The 12,467-nt window shown below is 40.7% G+C and overlaps 1 protein-coding gene across 1 annotated transcript in view; it reads right to left on the bottom strand.

Annotated features, from left to right (window-relative positions):
- SACS (sacsin molecular chaperone) overlaps positions 1 to 11,196 on the bottom strand; it is a 55,271-nt gene extending 44,075 nt beyond the window's left edge. The window contains exon 1 of the mRNA XM_072326519.1: positions 10,963 to 11,196. The gene's annotated coding sequence lies outside the window, so the exon portion shown is untranslated. The remainder of the gene's footprint in view (positions 1 to 10,962) is intronic.
- Positions 11,197 to 12,467: the final 1,271 nt, after the last annotated feature.

Genomic DNA, 12,467 nt, shown 5'->3' with positions numbered 1-12,467 from the left:
CATCAGAACTGCTGCTCTCCAGAAACCCAGAGGTGTGAGGATCTTTCCTCTGAAAATGAAAGCAGTTGGTGCCTCACAGGAGGACAAGAAGGAGAACTAGCCTGGCTGAGAGTTAGTTCTCAACCATTTGATGAGTTTTCCAGTGAAACAGGAAACTGAGAATGTCTGTAAACCACAATGCAGAAATTAGAAGAGCTCTGCATTAGCAAACAAACTGAACACAGGAACAATGGGGTTATTAAGCAGAGGGAAAAAAATAGCATAATATGGATTATGGCTTGACTGCACAAGTTGATGCCATTTAGAAATTCCCAGCTTTATCAGTAAGTTCTGCTTTCTGTAAAGCAGTATGCGTTTAGTCTTATAGCTATCTCTGGGCTAAAAGCAACAATGCAGTTTCTGGTACCTGAGCTTGTCTGCATCACCCATGGCAACAACATATCGATCTTTGCTGGCTTGCTCGTACAAGAGTTCATGAAATACCTGGCAATCAGTTATTTCTCATGAGGCCCTGGTGAGAAACCACATTAAGGACAGGATAGGAACAAAGCTTTAGTACAGAAAATACATTTCAGAATAAATATACCAGCTGCAATACAAGATCAGAAGTGGTCAGTCAAGTGTGGAGACAACACCGTTCTCCAAAGTGGAGCAAGTTTCCTCAGCGATTTTCTTCCCTTTGTCTTTATTTTAATTATGTTTTGTTTGGATTAGTAAAATCATTCTACATAAACAATATTCCGCAAGCACTTTTCTTAAGGAGTAACCCTGAAAACTCAGCACCAAGTGCAGGTCTCACCTTGACTCTTGTTTTGCAATGTTAGTCCTAGCTGAAATACAAGGGAAAATAGATATCCTCTGTGGTCACATAAAGGCACTTTACTGTGTTGTACACAAAAGATCATCATAACAAATGCATTAAGTCTGCTGGTAACCCTGACATGCATTTTGCAGATTTAGAATGATGTATTTATGTTATTGTTTGTTTTGGATGTTAACAAATAATTAAGCATTTGTCTATGTTCAAATGTCTACAGCAGACAAACAATCAATTTAAAACAATCAACATATACAAGGAAAGATATCACTTCAGTTTTAAAAATAAGCCTGATTCCATCATTAGGTGCAAGCAATAGCTATACTCAAAGCCTCCTAAAATGAACTGATGCCTGGCCTCAGTGTTGCCATTTTCTGAAAACCATGTAAGCTCCGTTATCAATATGAGCTGGCCTACTACTCCTAAAAAATCTTTTCTTGAGTTGAATCACTGGAAAGTTTATGATGAGATAACCTTGACATCATCACGATTGCCAAGTCATTCTCTACTTCAGACAGTATGAAATATGCAGATAGCCCTGGTCTGAGAGATCTCCAGGTGAGACAGGTATTTGTAGAGCTGACAACCACATCTGATGAAGCTGAGCTCTGATTCATCATGTCAGGAAGTATGTTGCAGTTCTGGGCTATGTACAGTGACCATGTACAGTGTAACACTGCACTGACTGATGCATCTTCTACTCTGCAGCAGCTTCCAAAGGACTTCTGGGCCCAATTGGAGATATGGTCTTTCTACTTGGAAAGCCTCACGCACAGCCAGTAACACAGTTAACACATCAGAGGTAAGTAGCATTCCCATCTCTTTTTAGAGTTCAGGCTTGGGATCAAGATGTCAAGGCTAGTAGAAAAAAAGAGAGGCGTGGAAACTAAAATTGCCCTAACTGAGGTAGGAGTTGAAGTTAACCCTCTCTACTCGGAAGAAGCCAAATTACCTCCATCCAAGAACTCTGGAACACAGAACTGCCATTTTAGTAGGAAATATTTTTAATAAATCAAACCGATGTTACCACTTTATGACCAGAAAAAGTGATTTGTGCAACTGCACATCTTTTGTGCAACATCAATAGTGCACAAGGCTTCAGAAAGGAAATAATAGTTGAAAACATGAAAACAAACACTAGGTGAGTTAAAGTACAGAAATTATGCAAAGTCAACCTAACATAACCCATTGAAAAATTGTTTAGCAGAGAAAGGAATCTGCATGAATCTCACCTTGTGAAGTTTAGAAACACTGAATACTTTGAAAACTATTCATTAAGCAGTAAAAGACTGAAATATTACGAGAACGATAGATACAGAATGAGCTGTGTAGCAAATGGTAGCGAGAAACTGATGACGCTTCCCCAGAGACATGAATGATACCACAAGGACAGCTAAGGGAATCAAAATCCTATCCTTTAAGCAGAGACTAAGAGAAACTGTCCTGTTTAGCCAAGCAGAATTAAAGAGAAGATAGCAGAGAAAAGATAAGATTATTTTTTGAAAATCTCATAACTGGATGAGCACGGAGAGGGAAGAAGAGCTATTTAAAATACTAGAGGACATGGGTATGTAAATACATGAGTTTAAATTTCCCAGAATAGTGAATGATTCAAAAAAGCAGTGAGGTTCCCAGGCAGCGCTCCAAGAGTAGAAATGAGTAAAGTATTGGCTTTGGAGACTGATCAGATTTTATCCAAAGAAGGATCTCACAGCCTCTGACATCAGAACACTGCTCTGTTCCTGGAGATCTTTTCCAACCCAACAGTGCACAGCCAAGCCCTGAAAATCACTTGGGGCATCTAAGCTGACAGCATCTAAATTTGAGTATCTGGAAACTGGCAGTTAGGAGAGGGTGGAGAAAAGCTCTCAACACTCAAATTTATATCTGCCCTCTTATCTGGTGGTAACTGAGTTCATTGACCTGTGGGTCACTGAAGACATACATAATTTCATCTTCAGAACTGGATAAAATGAAATAATCTTCCGTTTGTAGTTAGGGAATACCTCAGTGGTGTCAACAAAGCTTTATTTTAAAAGAGAGCTCACTCGTGCATCTTGGATTTGCGAAGTGTGTGAGTATAAAGCAAAAACAGATGCTCTTTTTTTTTTTTTTTTTTTTTTTTTTTTTTTTGGCATTAAGTCAAAAATGTTTTAGTGTAGTCTAAAACAGAAGATCACTCCCACAGCAGTGTGTAATATGACGATCTGGCTTTTAGAGAATGATGATATGAACAAATTGCAGGCTCAGTACATTATCTAGCAACCTAATATAGATAAGTTTGTCCAGTCAGCTGGCAGGGAATTTCAATGTTGATGTTGATTTTGTTGTGTATGCCTTGTGCCCAGACATAGCACAGGACTGCCTGATTTCGCGCAGGAAGCAAAATATTTTGTAGTAGGTATTTACTTGTTATAGTTGCATAAAATTATCAAAACTAAGATAAAAGTTCTTCACCTGCAACTTTTAGAAGGAATCAAGTAATCAGTCTGCAAACATGTAACACCATCTAAATGAACAAGCCTCAGCTGCAAAATGAGGACCTGTATTTTAGGCCAGACTGATCATGACCTACAGAACATATACATAAATTACATTGATAGCCAGTGCTGCTTGTGGAGACAAAGGAGAAGCCCTCTTCAGTGACATCCTCCCTCTCTAAAGTGCTCTGGAGTCTGGCTGCCTCAGAGACAAAACCATCAAGGCCAAGCACATAACATCAGATTTACCACAACATATGCCTAATGTTTGACCAATATGAGTTGTTAGTACCTGCTATTTAGATATTTAGGTGTTACAACAGTCAAGTAAAACATTCCTTGGCCTTTTTGAACTGTAGAGACTTTCTTATTGTCTTGGAAATTTCCTAGAACAATCATTCACAGTTCCCGGATAACAAGAGTCACAATACCTAATGCCAAGCCTAGAAACATAGTACAATACTTGTTACAAGTTACAGACTTGCCAGAACACCTGGATGGCTAAAAGACTGACTACTTTTCATACTTTATTACCTAAATAGAGTTCTATAGGATATTTTTGAGAAAACATTAATGCAGAAAGGCAAGGAGAAAATAAAGCCATCTACAATTTCCTACCCATTAGCACCAGCTGGTAGGGACAGATGGCCATGCTGCATAGTGTGGTTTTAGACACAAATTGTTGAGGCCATCATCATCATCATCCTCACTTGATTCAGATTAGCATGTAGCACCCTTTGAATTTTTGTGGGAGAAAAATACTGAGAGATTCAACTGAAAAAAAACATACCATGGGTTAGAGAATGTTATTATTAGCCAACTGTAGAGGGATGTCAGCCTCACAGTGTTGGAGAACAATATGCATTAGAGTGGCAAAGGCTCTGAAGGTAAGAAGTGGCAGCTCATGCTTAGAAAAAGTGTAGAGTAGGACAACCTTACTGTGGTGGCAAGTCAGTAAAATCATGCATTTCGTGTTTCTGTGTCAGTATCAGCAGGGAAAGACAAAGGCATAGAAAAAGATAATATAACCTTGAAGATCCAGGACAGACAAAATTTTCTGCAAAAAGATGAAGTTAGAAGCAGCAGTATGGCAAGGCAGAAGACTTGGGAGGATTTCTCATCCCGTTCATAAAAAGCCATTTATATTTTATGAAATGTGCATAGCCTTTAGACCACCTGGACAATGTCTTTCTTTCCATCTTTAAATATATACAGCACATACTGACTGTGTCTACACCACTACAGCCCTGTACCCCAAAAGCAGGACTTAGTCACTTCTCTAGATGGTGCTTATTCACTCACGTGTGTTCATATTAGGACCATGCCACATCTGGGCCACAGACCCAGTGTGCAACCAACCCTGGTCCCAGGTCTCTTCTCCATGTGGCAATGCTGCACTCTTGAAAAGTTTGGGGGAGGGCCCTTTTTAGGTCAAAAAGGCCTGAAATAATGACAGTGAAGTTGCACAAAAATCCTACTTTTGTATCATAAAGTTACTCTCACAGTTTTAACGCTGTATACCTTCACAACTCCTGTCAAGGACAAAGGCAAGTCACTAAGAAAATACAGGGAATGGCTTGCAGGTGGGGTGGTATTCCTACTGCAAAACAATTCCACATTACAGGCAATAAAATGTGGCTGCAGAGTAAAAAGAGTGTCTTCAGCAATGGACTCAGTAGTGAGAAAGGCACCAACAAAATCTTGGAGGACTTCTCTAACCACGATGATTCCAAGACACTATGACTCAAGTGCTGCTCATCCACCTGACACAGAGTATTTTTTAGACCAACTGATACATCCCCCTGAAGCAATTGTTACAGGGGTGAACTTTATTTTCAGATACTGATGTTAATCAACAGTAAACACAATTACTGCCTTCTCTCCTGGTCCTCTAAGCTGACTCCTATTTAAATGCAGCAGGAAGAGGCTTTTAAGATCACAACATGCTTACAGAAGGATGGACAGAGTTTGACAGCCATCTGTGCCATTTGTCAGCCAAAACTGAAGACAAATGGCATGGCATTTTCTGTCTGACTAGAATGCTTTTAAGGAGATAATTTATCTATATCAACATCTCCTCTGTAAGCAGGAGGGTTCATATCTAAACTGAGACACACTATGCTGAAAATTTACGTCTGGGAATGCCAAATGTTGCAGAAGCAAGGAAATTAATACACAGGCTTGGCTGGATTCAGGGTTTAAATGGTGAGGAGAAAATTTTTTCAAAGCTGAGAATAGTTAACTCCTTTGCAGTTGCTGCAAATCAGTATGAAAGCATGGAAATACAGCATGTTTAGCAGCTGTCATTCATGACAACAACTGTTGTTTAAAAATATTCTTAGGACAGCTCTGCCAAGATTTGGTATGCACGAGATTTGGCGTCTCTTCCATTACTCCTGTCACTTCACAACGTGCCCAATTAGATATTTTGTTTTCTAAGCAGTCATTTCAGTGCTGTTTTTCCTAATTAAGAATGTTAGGAAGGTGAAAGATGGAAATGAACAGGAATCTTTTAGCACATGAAACAGAAATAGCATTATTCACAAACAACTATATTAAGCTACAGGGGTATCATAAAGAAGCATCCATGAGTGTTTGCAGAGTGGTTTGAACTAGTTGATTAAGCAGCAGCCTATTAGTGAAAATTATGATTAATGAGAAGCTTATAACAACAAAGCTCTCTTTGCAAGTACTGCAGGAGAAAGGAAGAAGGAAAAGAGAAGTGTATTTCGGATTGGAGTTGTTAAATTAATAATTAAGGAACAAAGGTCCACTGAAAGGGATTTTAGAAGATTTGTATATTCTAAATTTTAGAGACCAAAAAGAACATGGACTTTGTTCTCCTATTTCAAGGTGTTTGTGGTTTTTTGTTTTTTTCTTAGTAGTTTAAGATCTTACTGTTATTCCTCTTAAACAAGGAAGTATTTTACAACATGGTAAGAGAGATGACAGAGATTAAGACATAGGGTGGCAGGCAGGAGCCCCCAAGATCAATACTTTCAGTCACATTAGAGCAATTCCATTATCTCCCATATAAAGCAGGCTGCTGCCTTTTACATCCAGCTATAACGCTAATGCATTAGAGAAAGAGATGTGGTCATTCTCATTTATTATTTATAACACAGAGCACATACAACTTGGCTGACATCATCCTCATCACAGCTCATGAGAAAATGAAATAAATCATGTTTTGTGGCTTTTAGGAAAGATGAAAAAGCCGTTTCAGGTCTAACAATCCATTTTTCCGCAGTAGAGTGCTCTGTAACATATATAGCCAAATAGTTTATTGCATATAATTGTGAATGTCCCAAGCTGATGATTTGACTGTTATTTGGAGGAAGTCCCTATGTGTACATATACAAATACTGGATAAACATCAAACAACCAATACAATTGAAAGGGGTGTGTTCAACATTGACAGATGTAGCCAGAGCAAAATGAAAATCACTTTAAGTTCTTCAGCTCTGAAGTCTGCTTTACTCTAGTGGATCAGCACTGTTGTGGGCGCAGGACTGCTGGGCTAGCGAAAGCCTATATCAGGAGACGGGCTTCTGGTGCCAGACCAACATGAACATGACAAGGTCAGAATTACTTGTTAGTGCCTGGAAAGGGTCCACATCACTCTACAGTGCAAAGATCACCTTACAGCACACAGCCTGCTCTGTCTCTTGTCAATGAACTGGTCTTGCCAGAGACCATGGCTCAACATGTTTATGCTGGTACCAGTCTAGAACCAGATTTAGTTCAAGACAGCCACAGTCCCAGTCTAGGCATGAGCTTGTCTGCACCACCAAGCACAAAGGAGATAACTAAGGGCTTGGACAGGTTTCTCTTCCCTGTCTTTCTTATTTTGCAGTCCAGGTATGGTCAGTGCCTCCAAATCCACCCACAGGGAGTAGGAGAAACGTGAGATGCTGTTTGGGAACTGAGGCAGGAGAGGGATACTGCTGTTACAAAAAAATAATGACAGTAGATCAGAAGTGGTAATTCATGCAGCAGTTGGCCTGAGAGGGAGAAAAACAATTATATGGAAGAAAGAATTAAAAAAGGAAAGATTTAGATGGGGCAGTTTATGGGGGAAGCACAGGTGGTAAAAGAAAGGATCGGGAGCACAAGGCTCCAATCCTCCTCCTGTCCCATGGGGTTTCCAGACATCTCCTGACATTTGCAACTTTTTCATAGTGTGATTTTATGCAAGAAGACTCGGTGACAGATGGTGCCTGCTTGTAAAGCATACCAGACCACTCTGAACCTGCTGTCATGTTCTCAAAGATCTCAGTTTACACTGGTTAAAACGTGAATGTGATTTTTATGTTAATGTTGCAAAGCTTCAGCATGCACCACATACAACTAGCAAATATGCAGCCAGGCATATTATCCCATCCTAAAATAATTACATGAGGAACAAGCTACTTCAATAAAAGCTTTAACTAAAACTGGTAATGTAAATACTAACATTATTATTTCGTTCTTTGTGGATGCCCAGGGATAAACTTAAGCCTTTGCTATTTTCTGCCATCTGTCTCATTTCAGATAGGTGAGATACGGCCTAAGGAGATATGGCCCAAAACTGGGACATAGAAGTTCCGCACCAACATACAGACGAATTTTATGGTAAGGGTGATGGAGCACTGGAACAGGCTGCCCAGAGAAGTTGTGCAGTCTCCTTCTATGGAGACATTTAAGACCCATCTGGACACCTACCTGCATGACCTACTGTAGGGAAGCTGCTTTAACAGGGGATCGGACTCAATGATCTTTTGAGGTCCCTTCCAACCCCTGCAATTCAGTGATTCTGTGTTATGCAACTAGATATTCCTCTGTAAGGAAAAAGTAGCTGAACCTTACAGCTAAGAGGAGCCTATGCGTATTCATACCCTCCTGAGAGGTCACCAGAGAAGCTCACAAACAGCTGTTCCACCGTGTCCTGAGTGTAATCATCGCCCATCTATTTTGGTTTCATCTTGGTCGAGAAAATTTCTATAGGTAAGTTTAAGGAAAACAGTTAAGCCTCATTTATTTATGGACCAACTTAATGATTGTAGGGGTTTTTGTGCATGGCTACATTTAGGTCTTCATAGACAAACTGAAATCTTCCTTACACAGCTCTGATTAAAAATTTCAAAGAATAACTGTTGGAATGGCCAAAAAAAATATTAGGAAAGTGCTAATAAATTAGACCACTTTGTTTAAAGATTTAGATCAAGATAGCCAAAATGCATGTATACCCATTAGTAACACATTGATGTGAAAGACTGGAATATGAAATACAGAAAAAAAGCTGCTGCAACAAATTAACATGCACCTTGTATTTCTTAGTTGAGGCAGAAGTAATTGCTGGACTGCGTAAGTAACAAAAATTATTGCTGAACAATTCAATACTTATTTCTACAAAGATTAAATCTTCCAGAAGATCAAATACTTGAAAATCTGACATGCATACTTTCTTGTGCATTTCTATTTCTGTGCATTATCCTAAGAGTTTAAACAAACTGGGCAGCTAGACACTTACTGTTAAAATTCTTCAAGAGAAAGCTCTTTGGATTACAAATCCTACACTCTCATATATTTTAATGTAAAATGTAATGCAGTTGTTTCAAAGCCCCGGTCACTGTGAGCACAATGACCTCTAGCTCATTTTAGGTATGTGGTCTGTCAGTTTTCTGGGAAGCGCTCCTGTGCTTCCACTGACTACATGGAGCCTCAAGCAAGAACGATCTTGGGCATCTGAGGTCCTTCGTTTTATTTTTGTATGAATCTTGGCCTGTTGCCCTGAAGTCCATAAAGATTCATGTCTGAGAAGCTGGAAAACAATCAAGTAAAAGGTTCAGAGAAAGAAATGCTTTTCCAGTTGGCCCCAAAAATGCCAAGTCCACCCCAGTGTAATTCTATTGAAAACAATGGAAGTACACAGGAGCTGAACTTTTCCCACTGCCTTCACACAACAGTAAGCAGCCTATAAAACAATTTTATCTAATTAAATTATGTCATGGTCCTGCACGTCTTCTGTGGGAACAGAAATTCTCTACGTGGGACTGGCTTTTTGTATTCTGTGTGTATTCATATAACCCTCATATGACAAAGCAAATGATTACTCTCTTAATCTTTGAAAATTCTGTTTCTAACCAGAGATGCTACATAGTGTTGGTGACAATCCTTGCAAAGGAAAGAAAGGGACAAGTGCAAACACTGGCAATGCCACAGCCTTGTATTCACATTCCCTTCTGGGCACTCCTTAGGTAATGATGTTTTTCTATAAGCCAATTAAGGGCTAAACAGGGCCTCTTATAATTCAGGTTCGGTTTGCAAGCAATAAGAATTTGCTTTGCAAATGAAATGTCACAGAGCTGTGAGGTAGGACAACACCAAGAGCACCGATGAGAAAAGATCCCTGTGGGTTTCTCAGTGTATGGGTGGCATGTCCCCAGCATGACAGGGTCAAAAGTGAGTATTTCCCAGTATCAGCAGCTCTGCCAGGTCCCAGAAGAGAAGCACAGAAGATGATGACTCCTTACATCACCTACTCACCCTCCCTGACACGCCAGTAGGGCTGCTCAGCACACCCCCCCTGCTGCCACCTCCCTGATGCCGGAGTGAGATCTCCGTGGGGATCTTGCAGCAGCTGGTGAGTACCAACGTACAGCTGCAGAGGCCATCAAAAAGATGGAAATCTTTGCTTCTGAACAAATCAGCACAGCCCTACTCATACTTAGGCAGATTAAAGCAGAATCAATATTCTTATGAAGAATGAGGAAGATACGCGTGACTTAGTTTTTCACTCTGCTGCACAGACAATTTTAGCTGTAATGAAAAATAACTAAAAAAAAGAGCCCGGAGACCAAACAGTTTCCTCAGAAACACATTGCAATAAACTTGCCCACAGCTTTTGCTTTCTGAATTTGATTTGAAAACCAGCACTAAAGCCAAATCTAAAGCTTGATTTAGATCCTGAGAGCAGATGGAGAACAAAAGGTATCAAATCATCTGCCAGGAAACAAAACACTGCATTTCCATAAGAACAAATGTTTGCATTTAAAAAAGCATATATCCATCTCAGCTAGAAAGAGAACAAAAGGCAGGAAAACGTTCGTTCCTGTGAATAATAATCATACTTGGCGCACTCATAGAGCTGCATTAGGACCCAGCCTCCCAAAGGTAGCACGTAAAGCTCTTGGAATTTCATACGCTTTCTACAACTGCATACATAAGGAAAATTAAGAACGGGGCACTGTGTGAAGTAAGGCTGCATAATGAATAATTGCTGGATTTCTGAAAATTAGGTCAGCCGCTGTAGCATGAAATAACGTACTGTGTCCCCCTGTGCCTGAAGCCCTGAGCTCCAAAGGCCGGTGCAGAAGCAGGGTGGTACTGCAGCACTGCACGGCTGCAGTGGGGAGCCCTGGGTGAGCCATCCGGAACGGAGAACATGTTCCTATGCAGAGCCCTATGTTTCACCCACCCTGCCAGCACACTGCAGCTCATGAGTCACCCGAAAACCCTGTTGAGATGCAGGAAGTGCTGCTATTTGGCTCGATACACTATTATGCGAGTGCTCAAAGCACCACAATATCAGTGAAATACCTCCCAAAGCATCTGGATGCCCATAAAACGTCTCCCACAGATAGATACAGAGACCACTGGATCTGCAATTGAGCTCGTACTTACAGCATCGGTCGGGACAAAGCTCTGTGTTTAACTATTCCTTCATAAACTGCTTCCACATGCTTGTCTGCTCATTGTGCCATTTCTTCCACTGGTTGCTTGTGTTTGACAGCATCTGGACCGCAAAATGATCCTTCTTCCTCCTCTTGCAAAATCAGCAAGCTGCGGAGGGATGCATGACCACTGCTGCAGCCTCTGTGTCTGGGAGCAGCCCAATGCAGCAGAGCTCTGGCTCCCCCTTCCCAGCCTGGGTTTTTCTTTTTTTCATTTAAAGAGATACGGTCCAACCTCATGTTTCAGCAGCACAATGCAAACTGCAGGCGTGGGGTAGTTGACTAATACAGGACGATGCTGAGACAGACTGCCAACACTCGAGGCATACCTCGTAATTGAAGCAAATACATCCTGTAACACATCTAACTTGGAGTTTTGTTCTCTTTTGTTCCATTCTCATCCACTGCTGCCATTTTGCTGCTCAGTTTCTCCACTTTCTGCTTTTTTATTCCTCAGTTCATGCGGCAGAAATGCCACATTCTTTATTGATTTCATGTCTGAGCTGTTCTGCTGTTAGAGGTTTGTATTATACTTAAAATGGTCACAATCTATCCCTCTGAAAACCTCTTGTCTGTGGAGCAGCCTTAGGAATTACCATAGCTATTCTGCTTTGGACCCCTTTGTTCCGCAGAAGTGTGCAATGCTTGTGCTCTTTAGGACTCCCCGACTTGGTTTCTTCAGCATCAATTACATCAAGACTCAGAATTCTGTGTACTACCAGCAGTGCCCTGAGTTTGCTCTCTCTTTATTGTGTTGGGGCATTTTGAATCATTTACACATTTTAAAGCTTAGCTCCTTATGTACTTTGCATCGCTATTCTTATTCCTATTCAGTTCATAAAGCAGACCTCAAAAGCATCTGGGAAATCAGACATAAGCTTGAATGGAAATGAAGTTTGTACTATTTATGGCATATCTAAGGTGGTTTTTTTATTCTCTCACTTGCCAGCCACCCATGTTAAGGTATCAGATTGTCCTCCAAGGGAAACCAAGAGAACACTGAATGCTCTTTTAATCTTGCCAGCCCTGCTGTTTGGTGTTCCACATGTCAGTGCAGAGTGCTATCCATGCCTGTGGCCCAGCAACCCACTGCCAGAAACACAAACAATTTCTCCCCATTTCCATTTAAAATATTATACTAATGTAGCACAACACAAAGGTTTCAGGACTCACCAGAAGTATGAAACTGGGGATTTCTAGGGAGCCTGGTGCTCTAACTCCCTCTGCAGTCCTTGGCTGCAGCAAGATAAACCAGAACTCATTTGTCTACAGAGTAATATCTGCAAAGGTGCAGAAAACAACCACTGAGAGGAGGAAAACAACAGTATTGCAGCTTTGTACAGGCAGAGGGCTCCTCCTTAAAGAACTCCTGGACTTTACTATGACTCTGCTGCATTTGCTTAAAAAAGACCTGTTTTCCTGCCAAGAAGCTGAGGCTGACTTCTATCACGTTGA

Source organism: Excalfactoria chinensis, chromosome 1 (assembly GCF_039878825.1).
Source record: "Excalfactoria chinensis isolate bCotChi1 chromosome 1, bCotChi1.hap2, whole genome shotgun sequence".
Taxonomy (NCBI): domain Eukaryota; kingdom Metazoa; phylum Chordata; class Aves; order Galliformes; family Phasianidae; genus Excalfactoria; species Excalfactoria chinensis.
This window is presented reverse-complemented; position numbering and strand designations above follow the sequence as displayed.